The sequence below is a fragment of the Dermacentor variabilis genome, chromosome 8 (genome assembly GCF_050947875.1).
Source record: "Dermacentor variabilis isolate Ectoservices chromosome 8, ASM5094787v1, whole genome shotgun sequence".
Classification (NCBI taxonomy): domain Eukaryota; kingdom Metazoa; phylum Arthropoda; class Arachnida; order Ixodida; family Ixodidae; genus Dermacentor; species Dermacentor variabilis.
In genome coordinates this window covers 99,784,339-99,804,813 of record NC_134575.1, presented here as the reverse complement: position 1 = coordinate 99,804,813, position 20,475 = coordinate 99,784,339, and the positions used below count along the sequence as shown (strand labels likewise).

The 20,475-nt window shown below is 44.7% G+C and overlaps 2 protein-coding genes across 4 annotated transcripts in view; one reads left to right on the top strand and one right to left on the bottom strand.

Annotated features, from left to right (window-relative positions):
• LOC142590467 (uncharacterized) overlaps positions 1 to 3,276 on the bottom strand; it is a 48,391-nt gene extending 45,115 nt beyond the window's left edge. For both annotated transcript variants that reach the window (XM_075702609.1, XM_075702608.1), the window contains exon 1: positions 3,001 to 3,276. The gene's annotated coding sequence lies outside the window, so the exon portion shown is untranslated. The remainder of the gene's footprint in view (positions 1 to 3,000) is intronic.
• A 3,908-nt stretch (positions 3,277 to 7,184) lies between these two features.
• The window catches only part of LOC142590465 (uncharacterized), an 80,448-nt gene continuing 67,157 nt past the window's right edge, over positions 7,185 to 20,475 (top strand). The window contains exons 1-2 of one of the 2 annotated variants that reach the window (XM_075702605.1): positions 7,185 to 7,705; positions 17,095 to 17,221. The gene's annotated coding sequence lies outside the window, so the exon portion shown is untranslated. The remainder of the gene's footprint in view (positions 7,706 to 17,094; positions 17,222 to 20,475) is intronic. The other variant, XM_075702604.1, reaches the window with a different exon arrangement.

The following is a 20,475-nucleotide window of genomic DNA, read 5'->3' as shown; positions in this document are numbered from 1 at the left end:
GTTTCTGCGCTCTTTAGAAACTTGAAACCACCATAATGTTTAACAACAGAATGATTACCACACATTTTAACTCTTAAAAGTTGTCTGTGAATGCATCATGAGTTCAAGAAGAATTACGCCCACACCTTCAATTCGTACGTATCTTCCGCACCACCGTTATGCTGCCGCGAAACCACGCTGAAAAGCTAGCTTTACAGTTTGAAAAGAGCCGTGACACAATTTAAAGGGCCCCTGAAACGGTTCGGACAAATTTTGTAGACGCGTAGGGTACAGCTTAAGTAGAACATTCGCACCACAATTTAAGTGAAGCGTTACGTATTAATGGAGCTACAAGCGATTAGAAGCTACCCTCCTCCCTAGCCATGCTTTTCCTCCTCAACTCGCTCGCCGAGCGAGCGGGGCTAAGCTCCGCCTTCACTGGTTCAGCGTCACGATGCGACGTCACATCGTCCACTTCCGGTTGTTTTGGAGCCCGCCCCCGCCCGCGCGAGACCGCTCCGCTAGCCGCTTGGCCGTCGTCCCCAAGCGAGAGCTATCGAAGCAGCGTGCGTTGCGAGCATTCTGTCGTAGCGCCGAACATGTCTTGTATTCCGGTAACCACAGACAAGCTGGTCATTTCGGCAAATGACTGTAGGCATATACTCAAGCTGATGAAGGAACTTTAGCGTAGACGTACTTGAGCGGCCTGATCGGTCTGCACGGTCCATACACTTGTTGGTGCAGAGCTTAACCAGCCAAACAAAGCGCTAATATTGCTCTAACCAAGTGTAAAACATTTAAAACATTTATAAAAACAACGTGTTCATGATTACACTCCTGCGAAAAATACACACCAGCAGCAAAGAAGAATACACTTCGTTGCTGCTACTGTGTATGGTTGAGCTCTGTGCCACCAGGTGGCTGCACCATGCAGACCATTCGCATTTGCCCTTCTGCTCATCTCATGGCTCATCCCGTTACGGCAAAGTCAAGCGGCCAGACTCTGTCCCCTTGCGCTTGCGTTTTTCCTAATACCGGACTCGGGAAACGCTATTGCGTTAGTAATCTTCCGGTGTAAAGTGACGGCCACAAACGCGCAAATCCTGGCGCCGATCGGATAGCGGCAGTCCGATGCGCAGCAGCCAGTTCGCTCGTACGCTGCCTTGCAGAGGGACACGATGTCGCAGCTTGACATATTGCCAGTCGCTACGTTTACAGTCCGCAAGGCAACAAAGTCGAATCATAGTGCTCGCGAAAAGACTGAGACCGACTCTGACCGCGGAGCTCTCTTCAAAATGGAATACGTTGTAACACAAGCAGACGACACACGCTGTGTGCCGGAAGTGCTTAAGTGCACTGAAAAATTATTCTTGTGCATTCTCTTTATGTTACTTTCTTTTCATAAAAACAAATTAACTAACATTCCAACTATTACGAAGATCATTTGTTTACCAGAAAATTGGAAAAATTATCGACCACGCGCCCTTGTCAGCCAATCGGATAGCTCGCCCCACTGACGTCGTATGGGTGATTCCGGTCATATGGGTAGGGGCGGCTTAAAATTCCGCCGAGCAGTGTGCTGCGATCGGCAGCGATGTGCATATTTAAAACCTTATAATAAATTACACGCTTTACGCAGAGCACTTAGATGTGTCAATTAATGATCAGAAGGACATACTCTAACGACTCAATACGTTTGTAGAAAATCGTCAAAAGCGTTTCAGGGTCCCTTTAAGCCCCGCAGTGCAGCACCTTTTAAAGCACTGGGATCGCTTTTTGCAAGCTTTCTATTGAGCTAGACATCCAAAGACATTAAAGACAAAACATACTCAGCTTTCCTTGAAACATACTCGATCAACCTATTGCACATATCGGGCGGAGGACTTACTCGTGAATACTTTTCCTTGAAACATACTCGATCAACCTATTGCACATATCGGGCGGAGGACTTACTCGTGAATACTTTTACCAGATTATCCGCCTTTCTCTACGGCGCACATGTAGCAGTAAATCCTAATGTTATCTACGAGATTAGGCTATCTGTAATCAACTCAATAAAGCTCGATTATCCTATGAATATTGTAAAACAATATTTCCAGTGTCTTACTGAGGCTAGGAAAGGGAAATTTATGTCGTCGATCTAGCATTGCAGCTGCCACTTATGCTTGTTTACATTTCTTGCACCGCTCTCCTCCTCTAGTTTCACTATTCAAACACAAAGCATTCGCAAATTTCTGTTTTCTTTCCATATATTTGTGAATTAATTTATTCACGGCCAATACATGCGTTTTGTGCCTGCCGAAATGGCAGCACGAGCGCTGAACAGATCCCAGAAGCAGACGACAGCGAATAGGTTATAACTAGCGCCACTCTGCTCGTACGTTCTGACCCTAGCCGCAAAATGGGCGAACTAGACCAAGCGTGCGGGAGCAGGGAGATCTGTGCAGGTCTAGAGTTCAGTAGGTCGTGGTTGAGGCAAGCAATGGATGCGTCACCACGTGATTAAACATGGCAGCGCCCACTGGATCACCGTGAAACGGGGTGAATATCACTCTCTGCCGTCGCCCGAGTGCGAAAAAGCATATTAAGCACCAGCATCACGTTGCATCTGGCCGCTGTAGCAGCCGTGGAAACTTCTTCCTATTGTTAGACGCCGACGCACTTCTGCGCTAACTTTCCCCGGAAACAAAACCGCCGCACATCACACGGCACCTACAGCATGACCAGAGTAGCGACAGACAAAGCAGCACCACCGATATGTATGCAGACGAGGAAGCAGAAGCGAAACCAGAAGCGACAGAAGTGACGGAAGACGCGATTGCAGCACAAGTAGTTCGCGTGATCACCACTTCGGGAGTGCACTCTTTTACGAATGACACCTTCATTCTATGGAGACACTCCACTTACCAAGTGACGCTCTCCTTAGTGCACTTGACAGAGGTATCGCTCTTTGGTTGTTTCTACAATTAAGTGTCAGCAAACGAAGAGGTAATCGCGCGAAACTCCGAGAAGTACTCTCACCTTTGTTCCAGATGCGTTTCGGTAGCACTGGCACTTGGGCAACGGGGACTATAGGACCTGATAATGGAACAGACCCCGGGGTGCCCGACGATGGTCTGAGGTATCCTTCGAAAGCAGTTCGTTATTCTATGAAAGCACTACGGTACTGTGGCCAAAAATATCGCTCTTCTGCTGCCACCGGCTGCCCTAGAGTGTACTAGAAAACGGTTGAGTGGTGCGAACGGATGGGGCGGCGCATGCTTGCCAGTCGGGCTCGCGACGACGAAATCTACTGTGGCGGCGCTGCGATCGACGTGGATTGGGCCGTGTCGCGGTCGCACCGTTGGAAACTGCTGTTTCTTCTGGGATACTTCGGGTAGAGTCATTCGTACTACTTTGCGCGCTGGTATATGCGTTGAGGCGCCTCAAATGGTGTTCATAATTGAAGTTTGCATGTGTTTTGTTTATCCCTTAGAAATATACGCCTTTCTTTCCCTTCTTCATTTCCCATTATTACTTTTTTAATGCCGCTCAGCAATTGCGCGTGCATTGCGGCCGCAGTGTCGGCTTTCATTCTACTATGTTATTGTACGGTTTCATTCGAGAACAAATATATTTCTTGTTCTTCATGCAGCATGTATCTCTCGTGTGTATATTTGCGCATATAATTTTCCATCAGTAAGTCTTGCGAAACGAAGACGGAAGAACATATGTAAACTTCCTGCTTGCCGCTTCAAACAAGTAAAACATATCCGCCGCATCCGGCGCCCTGTACTAAGATTTAGGAGAAGTATTTGATAGAAATAGAAAAAAAAACTGCACCGCAACATTTCATTAATGTTTTCGTCTTCTTCACGTAACAGAATGCGGAGTAATTGGTACGGGTTCTTCTATTGCGGTCGGACCTCGGGTATCGAAGACAGTTTAGGTAGCCATGGTATTATATACGCTAATGTTTGGCCCGTAAGCCGTGTGAAATGTTTTGTCCCCCCGCCCCAGTCTATGCTTAAAAAAAGGGAAAAAGAAAAGCGACGTGGTAATTAGCGGCGATATAGCGGATATGGCGTTGCGCTGCTAAACTCGAGCTCACGGGTTCGAACCAGGTCGCGGAATTGCTGTAGGTATAAATGAAAAATATTATTTTCGAGTCTGATTTCTGAGGAATATGCGAGTCTACATTTGAAGGGAATGCATCCACCTCAACGGACCATGCTGCACCACGAGATGGGGACTGGAAGAACCTCGAGCAGAAAACGGAAGCGCCATGAGGAAGAAGCGGCTATCGCAAGCCGCTTTCGCAAGTTCAAAGCGTAGCCTATGAAATGGCACCAATCACCGCACTTGCGGAAGACTATAAGAAGCTTCTTGAAGACGTGAGAGATCGATTCGTACGAGAAAGAAAACGGTCGAAAAAAAAATGTCTCTTCTGGCATTGGCACCTCGTTCATGGCCCAGAAAAAAAAGTTGCTGAATAATTTGGTGCATAGGAAAGTCAAGTTCGCATCGCTATGAAAATTAGGCAACAGGGAGGAATTTTGGGCTCTCCTACATCAAAGTTAAGTTGACCACTGGACGATAGAACAATAAGAAGCATATAATAAAGTTCTATGAGGATGAACATACATCCGTCTGTCTTCCAGGCAAGAAAGACGTCGTCCGAGGCAAGCAAGAAAGATTGCTGCCAATGAAATCTTAAGGAAGCGCACGAGGAATGGAAGAAAATTAACACAGAGCTGAAGTGCGGCTTTTCTAAGTTCGCCTACCTGATGCCACGCCACTGTTTACTCAATTGCTGGCGCTCCAGGAACGCACTCCGTTTGCATTTGCATTTACCACCAAAATGCACAGTTGATGCTACAGTCCTTGGGCATTTTACGAACAATCGATTCGCTCCTTCAGATGACTGTGTGTGAGATAACGAATGAGAGCTGTATGACCCGTATACGCAGCAATTGTCCAGGAGATTCGTCGCTCAAATCGCTGATATTGATGAGCTCTCCTGCACTGAATTGGGATTTGGCAGCAAGTATTTATGTCGGTCAGTAGGCTAGTGGAGTGTAATGTTGATTGGGAACAATCTTGTTCACCCATAATGTCTTCGTAGACCGTCATCCTGAAATGATAAGCGACTTAAAATCGCATCACTTTGTCAGTATACGCTCGAGCTCCGAGCTCGGCACCTATAGCAATTTGAAGACCACTCTCACGCCTGCAGAAGCCGTAGTTATAATGCTTTCTCTGAAAACTACAGCTTTCTCATTCAGAGCGCCCCACAGACAGTATACTGGGACGCATATCAAGCAACAGCACGCCCGATTGTAGTCTACTCTCGCTCGACGGACTCTTCTGATGAACCATGTGCAATCGTACGATATCCGACTGCCTCGACCATACGACTTCCGCGGTTTCGACATTTCAGCAGCTGCTGATGGATCAACTTAAAGCAGACATGCCGCAGGTAAGACATGTGGACTACTTTTAGGATGGGGATGCTTCCCAGTATAAGAACAGAAAGAATTTTGCAAACGTGTGCTACCACAAGGAATATATTACTTTGGATACTACGTGGCACTTTTTTGCTACATCACATGGAAAAAAGTGCCTGTGATGGGGTGGGGGGCACCCTGAAACGGTTGGCTGCCAAGACAAGCCTGCAAAGGCCTTTCTCAAGGCAGATTTTGACACCGTTTGAGCTGCACGACTAAGGTGACTGGGCACGTGAAAGCCTTTTTACATATAAAACCAATTTGGGTGCCGGAGAGTGCAATAGCTAAGCGTGAGGTAGAACTGTCGTCCAGGTTTACGAATATGCTGTGCGCATTAACGGAACTAGGTCTTTACATCATTTTCAGCCGACGTCACTTTTTCAACTAAAAGTCGCATTCACGTCTTCGTCCAAAACAAGAAGTGTTAAAGCTGTTCCACAGCCGGCACCTGCTCGGCTAGAAAAGTGATACGGGCTATATGTTTAAGCTCATGTATTCAAATGCGGTTGGCATTCAATTTTCGTAGCCATGGAAAGAAAAAGTCAGGGATACGGCGTTGGAAACCGCTTGTCTTGGTTTGCATACAATAACAAAGCCACAAGATCCTTGCTGAATAGTTTCTTGGGCTCACTTTCTCCTTGCCAATATGCCTTTGCAGGACGTCTACGCTTCATATATGTACGTGTTTACGTGATCCACGTACTGAAAATTAAAAAAAAAAACATTTCCTGCGTTTAAAAAATAACACCTTTTTATAACTTCCCACATGCATAGTAGACACGTAGGGCTATCTAATGATGTAATGCATATATTTTTAGGCCAACCACCAATTGAAGCACCTTTTTTTTACCTTGAATATAAAGCTTTTTGCAAAAAAAATGGAATTTTACAAATTTTTTTCATGCGAACTGCTAAACCATCGATACTTTAAATATTTTTCAGCAGTACTATGTTGAAAGGGCTACTAGTATATATTTTATATGTGACTACCAGATTTTTCTACGTTCCGAGAAAAAAACTCAAACTTTGCAATTTTACACGCTTTTGCTAGTGTCAGAACCAATCGAAGTATTCAAATATTTATAAAATTGGCAATCTTTGGAGTCACATCGCATCTTTGGGTTGCCATAAACGCAACTTGAAGGAGTGGATCATACAATGTGTCTTTGAGAAAAAATGTTGATTGATGCCGTCTAGGTGAGCTTGGCAGGAAAAATTGTCGTCAAAATTCTACAAAATTTTTGACAAGGGAAAATAAACGTGGAAAATTAGTTTTGAACTCCAACAAACATGAGGAAATTTTTGCCGCTATATTTGTAATGGTCGAAGAAACGCTGGTTGATTTTGCATGGAATGACCCATATATAATGGCTACCTAAAACTGTTTTCGGCACCCGAGGTCCGACCACAATAAAACAACCCGTACCAATTGATTACGCCGCAGTCTGTTACGTGAATAAGACGCAAACATGAATGGAATGCTGCAGTGCAGTTTTTTTATTTCTTTTTCTATAATATACTTCTCGTAAATCTTAGTACAGGGCGCCGGATGCGGCAGATATGTTTTACTTGTTTGAAGCGGCAAGCAGGAAGTTTACATATGTTCTTCCGCCTGCGTTTCGCAAGACTTACTGATGGAAAATTATATGCGCAAAAATACACACGAGAGATATATGCTGCTTGAAGAACAAGAAAAATGTTTGTTCTCGAAAGGGAACCGTACAATAACATAGTAGAATGAAACCCGACACTGCGGCCGCAATGCACACGCAATTACCGAGCGGCGTTAAAAAAATAAGGGATAAACAAAACACATGCAAACTGCAATTATGAACACCATTTGAGGCGCCTCAACGCATATACCAGCGTGCAAAGTAGTACGAATGACCCTTCCCACAAGTATCCCAGAAGAAGCAGCAGTTTCCAACGGTGCGACCATAACGCTTTTCAATCCGCGTCGATCGCAGCGCCGCCACAGCATTTTTCGTCGTCGCGAGCCCGACTGGTACGCATGGGCCGCCCCATCCGTTTGCACCACTCAACCGTTTTCTAGTGCACTCTAGGGCAGGCGGCGGCAGCAGAAGAGCCATATTTTTGGTCAAAGTACCGCAGTGCTTTCATAGAATAAAGAACTGCTTTCGAAGGATACCTCAGACCATCGTCGGGCACCCGGGATCTGTTTCATTATCAGGTCCCCGTTGCCCAAGTGCCGGTGCTACCGAAACGCATCTGGAACAAAGGTGAGACTACTTCTCGGAGTTTCGCACGATTACATGTTCGTTTGCTGACACTTCGTTGTAGGAACAACCATAGAGCAATACCTCTGTCAAGTGCACTAAGGAGAGTGTCACTTCGTAAGTGGAGTGTCACCGTAGAATAAACGCGTCGTTCGTAAGAGTGCACTCCCGAAGTGGTGATCACGCGAACTACTTGTGCTGCAATCGCGTCTTCCGTCACTTCTGTCGCTTCTGGTTTCGCTTTTGCTTACATATTGGTGGTGCTGCTTTGTCTGTCGCTACTGTGTTCATGCTGTTGGTGCCGTGTGATGTGAGGCGGTTTTTTTTTTTCGGGGAGAAGTTTAGCGCAGAAGTGCGTTGGCATCTCACAATAGGAAGCTAGAAGTTTCCACGGCTGCTTCAGCGACCAGATGCAAAGTGATGCTGGTGCTCAATATGTTTTTTCGCACCGGGGCGACGGCAGAGAGTGATATTCGCCCTTTTCACGATGATCCCGTGGGCGCTGCCATGTTTAATCACGTGGTGACGCGTCCATTGCTTGCCTCAACTGCCTCCGTTGCCACCGTGTTTACAATGGATGCGTATGACGCCAGTGTGGCTTAACAAACCTCTGTTTCGGGAGACGTCTTAGGCGGCGACTGGGTGAACGACACGTAGCTTTGGCCACAGCTTCAGAGAAGGTGAAAAAGAGGTTTCGGAGCTGATTAAGCTGTCCAAACGGCGCGAGTAGCGTATATGGTGCTTGTTCTAAAGGTGGGGCTACATATGTATTTCATTCTACCCAAGCTTTCTGCTCATGAATAGAATCAGGGTTAGTGTGTTTCTCTCACCGTACTTCATTTGGAAAATATTTTGAAGCAGCGGCTTGTCACATTTCTGATTCGGGGAAGTTGCTCGGTGCAGTCACTATCTGATTATTTTCTGCCTCATTGCTCGTGGGTGTGCTCAGTTGCAATATATTTGTCATTGCTGCGCACACAGCTTGAATCATAGCCGTTTTGTACATTTAAATACCTTGTAGCAAAGAAATTGCTAGTTACTCTTGTGGACTGTCGCAAAACATTCAGCTTTGACCATTTGTGCGCTATCGGTGTAGTCTGTCATTTATTGAGTGTATATGGTTCACATATATTGAAGTGGGCACCCATTCACCTATTGACACGTTGGCGACAGAATGGGCGTAAGATTCCATGCCAGTTGGGGTAGATGTGTTCAATACTGCGCGTGAAACTTGCTATGACAGGAAGCAGCACTACCTCCTTTGTCACTGTTTAACAAGCGGTACTCACTCTTGCCGAAATTCCAAGACTGAAGACCTTTCTTTGAAGGTTGGAGATACAGCAGTGATGGGTGAGCAAATACCTGTATCCTCGAGGAAAACCATATATTTCAAAGTGCCAGTAACACGTACCAACAGTTGCAGCAGCGGTCCACGAAAGTGGCCGCACAGATTCATTCCATTCCTTAATGTGCCCGTCACTCTTTTTGCAGCCAACTATTCTTCATGTCTTCAGTACAACGCAAGTGGAGCACAGTGCACGAGCAAAAACTCAATTGCATTTCTGACTGCTGGTTGCACAGGAGCAAGGTAGAAGCGGTAATGGTTGCAATTCGTGCGCTGCCGCTAAGGCCACGTGCGTCATGCCACTGAAAGCGCCATCTCGTTTCTTTAATTAAGCTGCACATACGAAATCGGCCTTGATTAACAAAAGTGCGACAAACTGATGCCATGTTCTGTTGACCGAGAAAGTATACACATAGGGTACTCATTCTTACCTGCTGCCTGGTACTACCAAACCTCCCCTTTGCGATAGATGTGGTGAGAGGCTGACCGTTCTCCACGTCTTATTGGAGTGAGAAGGAGCAGAAGCTGAACAAAAACAGCACTTTCCTATAGCACACCGATGCCACATTCCCCTTCATCTGGTAATGTTTCTTGGAGCAGAACCAATCTTTGATCATAAATAAGTTTTAAATTTTTTACAAGATGGAAATTTACTGCGCGTTTAAGCCCACGATATTCATAGCACATCCTCTGATGAGCGGATGATGCTGTAATGGCAACGTGTATGGCACATGCCTCTGGGCCACTCTGTTAAGCTTAAAGGGACCCTGAAATGCTTTTGATGATTTTCTACAAATGTACCGAGTCGTTAAAGTAGGTCCTTCTGATCATTAATTGACACATCTAAGTGCTCCGCGTAAAGCGTGTAATTTACTATAAAGCTTTAAAAATGCACATCGCTGCCTATCGCAGCACACTGAGCGGCGGAATTTTAAGCCGCCCCTACCCATATGACGGAAATCACCCATATGACGTCAGTGGGGCGAGCTATCCTATTGTCTGACCAGGGCGCGTGATCGATAATTTTTCCAACTTTATGGTAAACAAATGATCTTCGTAATAGTTGGAATGTTAGTTCATTTGTTCTTATAAAAAGAAAGTAACATAGAGAGAATGCACAAGAACAATTTTTCAGTACACTAAGCACTTCCGGCACACAGCAAGTGTCGTCTGCTTGTGTTACAACGTACTCCATTTTGACGAGAGCTCCGCAGTCAGAGTCGGTCTCAGTATTTTTGCGAGCACTATGATTCGACTTTGTTGCCTTGTGGACTGCAAACGTAGCGACTGGCAATATGTCAAGCTCCGACATCGTGTCCCTCTGCAAGGCAGCATACGAGCGAACTGGCTGCTGCGCATCGGACTGCCGCTATCCGATCGGCACCAGGATTTGTGTGTTTGTGGCCGTCACTTTACATCGGAAGATTACTGACGCAATAGCGTTTCGCGAGTCCGGTATTAGGGCAAACGCAAGCGCAAGGGGACAGGGTCTGGCCTCCTGACTGTGCTGTAATGGAATGAGCCATGAGATGAGCAGAAGGGCAAATGTGAATGGTCTGCACGGTGCAGCCACCTGGTGGCACAGAGCTCAACCGTACACAGTAGCAGCAACGAAGTGTATTCTTCTTTGCTACTGGTGTGTATTTTTCGCAGGAGTGTAATCATCAACACGTTGTTTTTATAAATGTTTAAAATGTTTTACACTTGGTTAAAGCAATATTGGCACTTTGTTTGGCTGGTTAAGCGCTGCGCTAACAAGTGTCTGGACCGTGCAGACCGATCAGGCCGCTCACATACGTCTACGCTAAAGTTCCTTCATCAGCTTGAGTTTATTCCTCCAGTCATTTGCCGAAATGACCAGCTTGCCTGTGGTTACTGGAATACCAGACACGTTCGGCGCTACGACAGAATGCTCGCAATGCACTCTGCTTCGATGGCTCTCACTTAAGGTACGGCCAAGCGGCTAGCGGACAGGTCTCGCGCGAGCGGGGGCGGGCTCCAAAACAACCGGAAGTGGACGATGTGACGTCGCATCGTGATGCAGAAACGGTGAAGGCAGAGCTTAGCTCGGCGAACGAGTTGAGGAGAAAAAGCATGGCTAGGGAGGAGGGTAACTTCTAATCGCTTGTAGCTCCATTAATATGTAACGCTTCTCTTAAATTGTGGTGCGAATGTTCTACTTAAGCTGTACCCTACGCGTCTACAAAATTTGTCCGAACCGTTTAAGGGGTCCTTTAAGGGCCTTGGTGAGGCAGTGGTGCTACTTGTAGCAACATATTTTAGTATATCACTTCATCATAGTACATCGTTTTCCACAGCATATTTCATGTATTATTGTCTAGCTTTATTAAGAATATACGCACTTTCCAAAGGATATTTTTTTAGGCCTTTATACTGCCGTGTTTCATCCACTTCTTGATAATCATTATTCAGCAACGGTAGTTCTTTAGTATAGCCTTGGCGCTCTTTGGCCACTTCTGGCCCTTGCACCAATAAACCCTTATCATCATGATCATCGTTTCTCTAGAACAAAGTGCTCTGCGAAAAGGGTGAATATATATAAACACTGGCTGTGCTGAAAGAATGTCTCACAGGCAAGTCCGATATGTGTGAATGTCATGTTGAGTACGAGAATCTGTTTTCATTCTTGAGAACAAATCTATATTCATTCCACATGGAAAAAATGGACGCTGTTTCACGGCGCAATGGGTGACTTAATTATTCTCGGTCTTCACGCACACAACTCGAAGCCAAGAAATCTGATGCCAAAGCAAATCTGACCAAGAGACAGAGCTCGAGTGTTGTAGGCACTGCGGCGGAAGCTTGTAGGGACGCACTTTATGCAGGTTTTAAAGCAATTGCAATTTGAATGGTGTGGTGCTTGCCTACGAAATATGTGCTACTGACCCTCATCATCAAGTTCGCGACCGTGATTTTGCCTTCTGTACTCTGAAAGCTTGAACTTATTGAAGACGACACCACATAGCAGCGATACGGGGTCATTCTGCACGAGCCAACTTATAGGTGGAATCTCTTGAGTTATAGAAACTGTCGTCCATGAAGAGTATCGCACCTAATTAGCTGCATGAAGAGCTACAACAAAATCCACAAAATGCTATTTTGAGCGGCTATACTACCCCCACAACCATAACTGAAATTGACCTTAGAGAAGCAGATGGCTTGAAAATTAAGCACTGCCTGGTGTGCATAACATATCGAGCCAACATAAGACAGTGACATATAAAATCATAGGTTCGCTTCAAACAGTGTGGTGCACAGTATTTACAAAAGCTCGTGAATGTCATCTCTGACTGCAGAGGCAACTTTGTTTGACGAAGCCTCCGTACGCAACTCTGAAGCAAATACAGAAACATGTATGGATAATATGAAGAAGAATGCCTGTGGCTTCAAATGTACGTGATTCTCGACCCCCACAAGCCTCTTTACAAAGATATAAGGTCGTTGAAAACCATCCTGGGATATTTACCATTATAAATGTGTACAGAATTAAACAATAATTCGTCACACACTTTAGTGAATCTAGTTTCCTGTGATTTATTCTGGAAAACGCCCAGTCAGAATGGAGAAACCATCTATGAGTGCATTTGGATGTGATAATTGCTTAATGTTGACATGACTAATAAAGTTTTATATGATCAAGCGCATGCACTTGACAAAAGCATAAAAAAGATAAGATGACCGTTTAAAAAGCATGTTCATTTAAACTGCCAGAAAATAAAGGGAAAATTACTTTGAAGAAAGGTTGTCCAAGTAAATGAAAGACGGCGCAATGTTCGTGCTAATTTTGTTCATAGAAAAGAAAATCCTTTCAACATTGAATGTTCAGTTGTCAAATCGGTTGTTGCCACTTCCTGCCGATCACATTGAACATTCATCTTTTTATATGCATGAGTGACATGTTCAAGTTAGGGTTATTAGACGCGGAACAGATGCGGTTGCATATTAATTTCAGTTTCCAGATAGGAGTTTAGTTTGTAGCAGTAAGTTTGCAGAAACTCCACTGCAGTTTTCAAAGTATACATATTGTAGTACGCGTAAGCGCATAACCCTAAATTTGTTTGCCCACCCCCAAATTTTAAGTTGGCCCAACCCTAATATAGGTTTCTCCAGGCATCTTCTATGGAGCACTAGGTATCCCTATGGACGTGCATAAATGGTCATAGGGGTTTTCTGTCGGAACAGTTCTTTTTTTTTTAGTTGTTCCTTATCGCTTGTAAAGCTACCAATCATCTACATTTACACAATTAAAACGATTAAATGTGTTAACTTCACAAATTACGCATTTTTCCGCAGATACAAGGCATGACACTCTTCGCGTGACAGACAGATTTTGCTAGGGTACTCGCCAAAGAATGCTTACGCATTAAAGTAATGAGAGGTGGTTAGCTTACCAACAGAGGAGTAGCATTTGGCCACCTTACGATCTTGAGCTGCATGCAATATGTTCTCATTATTGCTGATTATGTGCAGGAGCTCGTCTTTATTACACATGTTATGAATACACAGCCAGAAGAAACACCACGAGTTTTACTAATTTCAAAAAAATTATCTTAGGCGTCTGCTACCGGCCACCCTCGAATAGTTCAGTTTGTGATCACCTGCATGACTCTAAATCAATTAACAGTAAGATTTCCCGGAGCAAAGATAATTTTTATGGGCAACTTTAACTTTCCTAACATAAATTGGTCGAGCACATGTCCCTTCTCTTACCCATCATCCAGTGAGGCTAATCAGTTTATCGCTATTTGTCCCGACTTTGTACAAACGGTCGTTATTCCAACACGGGTAGCAGGCACTACGTCATCATTACTTGATCTCGTGCTGACATCATCAGCTGATATTATATCCCCGATAACACACTTACCTGGCCTTAGCGACCACGATACATTACATTTTACAGTCACGATATAACTACCACTGAAACGTAAACAATTTAAGCAAATAAAAGATTGTAAAAAGGTTACCTTCTCTGCGATAAACAACGAACTTGCTTCCTTTCTTGACACGTTTCTACTCTTCCATCTCGATCGTTCTGTCGAGGAAAATTGGCGCCTCTTTAAAGAAAAAGTATCTGATCTACTAAATCGTTATATTCCAGTCCGACGTATATATTCAAATAGTAACGCACTGTGGTATAACAGACACCTTAATAGACTAAGTAACAAAAAGAAACGCCTTTTTTGTATCACTATAAATGGTCACTAAATCCTGAACACTGGTTCTCATACAAATCCGCTGCCGCCACGTACGCTTCAAACTTGTGGTCTGCGAAGTTTTCGTACTACAATGTTACCCTTCCGAAGCTGCTGAAAACTAACAGTAAGGCATTTTGGAGCTCTATGATAGGAGATAGCGCTAGAAAGATCACTCTAACTTCACTAACTGGGAAAGCGATTGCCAACCACGCATGCGCTGATGTGCTAAATGACACGTTCGCACAGGCCTTTTCGCCATTTTTGCATGTTACTCCTCCCGAAATAAGACCAAAAAGATACCCCCACATGGATCCCGTAGCATTTAATAGGAACGGTATTAAATCGATTATAAATAAATTAGAATTAAGATCATGTGGTGTTGATGGAATTTACATTTTTACACAGTACTAGTGAGTATTGCTCAATAATTTTACAATTACTTTTTTCTCAGTCACTTCACAATGGCACATTGCCTTTTTACCATGTCGACTTTTTAGCAAGCAGAGGTAATCGCACACTTGGATACCTTTGCAGAAACTTCTCACTCGCACCATTATCACTCAACATTTGTTATACACGACATATGTCCATCCACAGTTGGAAAATGCATCTTCAGCATGGGGGCCCACGTCATGCCATCTCAATTAACTGTCTTGAAAGTGTCCAGAATCGCTCCACTCAGTTTATACAAGCTAATTACCATCGTATGGCAAGCGTAACACAAATGAAGACTACACTGAACCTACCTTCGCTGTTAATTCTCCGGAAACAATCATGCCTATGCTTATTCCACAAGATTTACTACCAGGACGCAGTGCTTCGGTTGGCATGCATTAATCCAGCACCATTCATCTCCTCACATAGAGATCATACGCATAAGGTACATGTGCCTCACTTTAACACACTAACACATTCGCAATCATTTTTACCCAAAACATGCAACAAATGGAACGGTCTGCCAGCATCTATTGTTAGTATAAGTAATCCTGTTCAATTTAGAAATGCTTTAGTTAACTACATTTAAATCATGAAACTTGCGTTCAATATATCATGTGACTTTTCATTGTATAAATAATATATTTGCAACTTAACTATGTATGTATTGACCGATCATTCCCAACTTGTGTATTGAAAAGTGTATCAAGAGATTTCTATGGCGACTTACCACTATTATTTTTTGTTTATGATGTGTAAATTAGTGGGCTAGCATAACTTTTCATTGTTACTTACACTGTGCCTTTTCTGTACATCATTCTTTTACCTCATTTATGCAGCCTCTCCCCTCTATAATGCATATTACTCTGAGGGTACTGTAAATGAATAAATAAATGTGCTTATAACTTGGTTAGTAGGAAAGCAGAATCGCCGAGCCTGATCGCTGATTTGCATCATAAAGCTTCAGGCTTGAGGTGCCAGCTACATGTGTATGTCGAGGTCGGTACAGGGCAGTTTTGTTTTTCGCATTAACCTCCGTATAAAAATTTGAGTGGGCAGCTAAACTGCATTTGCTAATGAGCAAGCAGCACAGCCTAGGTGGGGGAAAACAATGCATCGCAGCAAGCCTAGTAGACGAAGCACCGTGTGTGAAGAAACATGCGACTGCAAGGCACCCTGACAGGTATCGCTGAGCTTAGTGTCACAAGTTGGCAGCGCCGCGCTTCCCATTCTCCTCTGTCTTTGGGATTGGATTGACATGGCTTGCTACGTGCTTGCGTGCGCTTTCACTCATCACTCCTCTTTCCTCTGGATTAAATTGGCACAAGTCGCTGCGTGCTTGCGGTTGCATTTCCGAGCACAGATTGGTGTGTGCCTGCTTTTCGCACTGGGCCTTCAATAGACCACTCGCCTCTCACGCTTAAAGATGAAGTGAATGTCAGCAAGTGTAGAAGTGCTTTGCCGCGGGCTTGCCATGTATGTAAGCACACAAGAATGCCAGAAAACCTTCATGCAACCAAAGGGTGAGAAAACTACGCTTTATTTTTCCTTTATTTTGTGATGTACCTTCACACTGGATAGCGCCGCGCGATCACTTCTAACAAGCGCAGGAAGGTCTGAAGGCACACAGAAGAACCCGCAATGTTTATTCTCAGCTGTATACGTCACCCTGTGAAGTCAGCACTCAGTATCTTTCAGGGGCACAGATACAGAAGATGCAACAGCATTATGCGACTCGTGCGCAATAACGGCGTGCAAGCACTTATCAGCAAAAAGGCATCAGCTTGTTCACAGCCCCAAAAGAATGTAGTGTCCTTCCTGAGAAGGTCAGTCGGTGGCTGGGTGATGTCTGCGAAATGTTTGGCAAACTGACGAAAATAGGAGCACAAGCCCACAAAGTGGCACAAACTTTTTGCTGAGCAGGGTACAGGAAAGTTCTTGACAACATGAATCTTATCAGGATCAGGATGTATATGGGCAGCAGTGACAAGATGGCCAAGAACTTTGACTTTGCAATGTCCAAAATGGCACTTAGAAGAGTGAAGTTGAAGGCCAGCCTCTCTAACAACTTCAAGAATAGCGGCCAAGGGACTGAGGTGGCTGTCGAAATGTAGGGGAATATATGATGACATCCAGCTAACAAACAGTTAGACCACTTATAGCCCCGAAGAAGAGAGTCCATCATTCTTTCAAAAGTTGCTGAGGCATTACAAAGGTCATTACAAAGGAATAACCTTAAAATGCTAAATACCGTCTGGTGTAACAAAAGCAGTCTTGTAAAACACATTGTTGGGATAGTTGGTGCATTGTATTAAGAAAAAACCAGTCTCTTTCCTGTCCTCTCGTATGTTTCCTGCGTGCATCTTTTTTTGGCTGTTTTTTTTTTCTCATTACAGTGAAAGCCATCTTCTCATGGTCCAGTTCATCAACCAAAATCTGCCAAAAGCCAGATTGGAGGCCAATTGAACAGAAGTATTTCGATCTGTGAATGCAGTTGAGGGCTTCATCAATCCACAGGAGAGGGTACATATCTTTTTTGATGATCTGGTTCAGTTGATGGTAGTTGACACAAAATCACCAGCTGCCATTCTTCTTTTTGACCAACATAACCAGCAATGCTTAAGGACACAAAGACGCCTCAATTACACTTTTGTTTAGTATCACAATAATACACCAGGATGCAACAAAGACCTGGAGCCTGTTTGCTAAGCAGGTCTTCAGCAATCATCTTTGAAAATATGCCAGGATTGGATGTTGTGGAACTTATAGGACAGCAGGAGAATGAAGACAAGCACGGAAGATCTAATACAGAGATGGCAGTATTGTCGATAGGAGAAGCGTTGCCGAGCAACGTGCTTTTCGGGACAACTTGTGTACTTATACCAATATTTTAAACGGGAAGAAATATGCAGTTATTGGCGATAGTCACAGTGGTATCGGGAATGACAACTCTGCTCAGCAGGAGAACATTGAGATTAGGAGTCTGCCTTTAGTCATCGTCAGGAACAGATGGGTAGCATGTCAAAAGCATATACATGGGAGCTTCAGGTGGTAACCATACGAAGTCAACAGAACGTAAATAGGGCTTAGCTGATTTTGGAGGACAGCGGTGAATAGTCAGCTTGAGTTTGAGGAGGCCAGCAGGGCAGTCAATCAGAGCTGAATAGTCTGATAAAAAGTCGAGGCATAAGAGCAAGTCATGGGAACACCGTTCAAGAACAACAAATTAGGTAAACGGAAGTGTTGAAACCAGCAACAGTTACTCGGGCAGTGGACATACCAAGGATAATGGGCATTGCTCCCGTCAGCGACCCGGATAGCATGAGGTGCGGCAGGTGTAAGGACTTTCTTGAGGTGGCAACGAAGGTGGTTGCTCATCACCGAGATATGGGCTCCAGTATTAACAAGCACTGGGACAAATAAACCGTTGACTTCTACATTCACCATATTGCGTCTGGTCGGCAGTGTGAGAGGCTTTGGCGGGGAGGTTGACAATGCAGCATCACCTCCGGTAGCTCCATCTTTTAGTTTTCCAAAGGTATATGCCCAAGTCAGTCGGGTGACCTGAACGACGGACAATGACTTTGAGGCAAATGGGACTGGTGACTGCTCGACTACGGTGATCGACTGCACCATGTGGTTGTACCGTCAAGTGTCATGCAGGTTCGTCTCGGCTTGCGGCTGGAAATAGCAAAAACCGCTGTCTGGACGAGGCCTGTTCAAGAACAGCATCGATGACCAGCAGTTGCAACAGTATTGGGCGATCTGCCCAACGTGGTGATAACTGAAGCAAATAGGTTGGCCAAACGGTGTTCGTCACTCTGTCATGTTGCTAGAGCCTTGAGGGATCCATTGATTTTGTGTATGCATGAGCGAAGGACGTGCGGATAGCTTGGAACTGGCAATGGTACAAACTGACTGCAAGGCGACACTGGCGAGTTCTTGACGCACAATAGCCTGAACAGTGTGAACCATAGAAGTGCAGGTATCATTGACAGGTGGGTAACGAGCTGCAGGACACATGGCTTCCAACTTCCTCCGCACAATCTTTGTCAGCTGCTCTGAAGGATGCTGCTGGCGAAGGAGAGTCCTGTCGGTCATCACAAGAGGATGGTGCAGCCGTGGTGGGAAGCCATGCAAATGGCTGATGCGGTGACTTTTCACCTGCTCAAAACGCTTGCATTCCCTGATAATGTCATTAACCAAAGTAGAGTTCTTGCAAAAGAGTAAATTGAAGGGATCTTCAGCAATGCCTTTTAAGACATGCCCGACTTTCTCAGACTCTGGCATTTCAGCGTTGACCTGGTGGCAGAGTGCCAGCCCATCTTGAATACAGGCGAGATAGCTTTTGGTGGACATCCGAATTCATTATGCTGACTCTTTCGTAGTGACGACCTTCTGACCCAGTGGTTTTCCGAAAATATCTCGCAACTTCTTGCAGGTATTTCAGTCACGGAGTTCTTCATGGTTTTGAAACCACACACGCAGTTCCTGCCAAGTAAAAAATTACGTTGGTCAGCAACACTGTGGGATCCCATTTGTTGTAACTGCTCAACCTTTCGTACTTCTACAGCCAGTCGTCGACGTCGGCTCCATTGGTGCCACGGAAGGTTCCTGAATCATGTGGATGCGTGAGCACGACAGTCGATGTTGGCATTGCTGAACTATGCACCGTCTCCTGCGAGCTCGGTGATGAACTGAAGCGGCGGCCACTGGGAAGCTCAATTCTGAGTTGCTGCCTCATACTTCCACCAAAGGTTATGAAGAGGACATTACTAACAAAAACTTAAGCCTTTTGGTTCCCCTGATTGTTCTTGCTTGCTGACTGCAAAGGTCTCAACTCGTGTGTTACCTTGGTGATTGAAAATAATTGACAGTGATGTGGATGACGAATGTTTGATTTCTTCTATGGTTAGTTCAATGCGAGTCTGGTGAGTTGATGTCAAACATTACCTTGCGTGCGCCACTGCTGTTTGCGTAGTACACATAATACACAGGGAAACACGTTTTGAGAGCCGTTGTATACGATTGTTGATAACCTCCAAGACGGTTTAGCATTGTCATTGCCTCCAATTGCATATCGCATCATGGGACATGTGTTAAAGATCAATTAAAATGCCAACAAAGCATAAAAACGAGAACAAAGGGGGTCAACCGAGAGGCCTCATTTTTATTAATTGTATCATGATGAGCCAACAAAAAAGATACCAAGGAAAACATAGCGGAAATTACTTGTACTTAATAATTGAATTAAAGAAATGATAAATCAATGGCAATGAAAGTGGATGAAGAAACAACTTGCCGCAGGTGGTGAACAATCCCACAACTTTCGCAGTTGGCGTGTAATGCTCTCCCAATCGGGCTACTGCAGTGTCGCTTCCCCATCCACATTCTTGGGTATTTTACGTTTCCTTGTAGAACCCTGGGAGTGTCTAGTTAGATCCCAAGAGACCATCTTTCACCATAATCTACTGTTTCAAAAAGGGGGGCTTTGTGCGCCGAAGCGAAACCCCCTCGGCAGTGATGCCAACTTGGTAGAAGACGCTGACATGATCAAGCTCTGGGAGCAGGTCGCTGTTTCTAGCCTCTATATTGCTAGTGATGGAGAAACAGGGGGTGCTTCAATGGAGGAGCTTCTGAGTGAACATAGTACTGCCTTGTTCTGCAAAGAGATCTCCTACGGTGTGATCATTCTCGTTGCAAACGGTGGAATGTTGTGACGACAGCAGCTGCAGTGATGAGAAAGACAGTGGCCCGTCTTTGGCCTCGACCTTGAT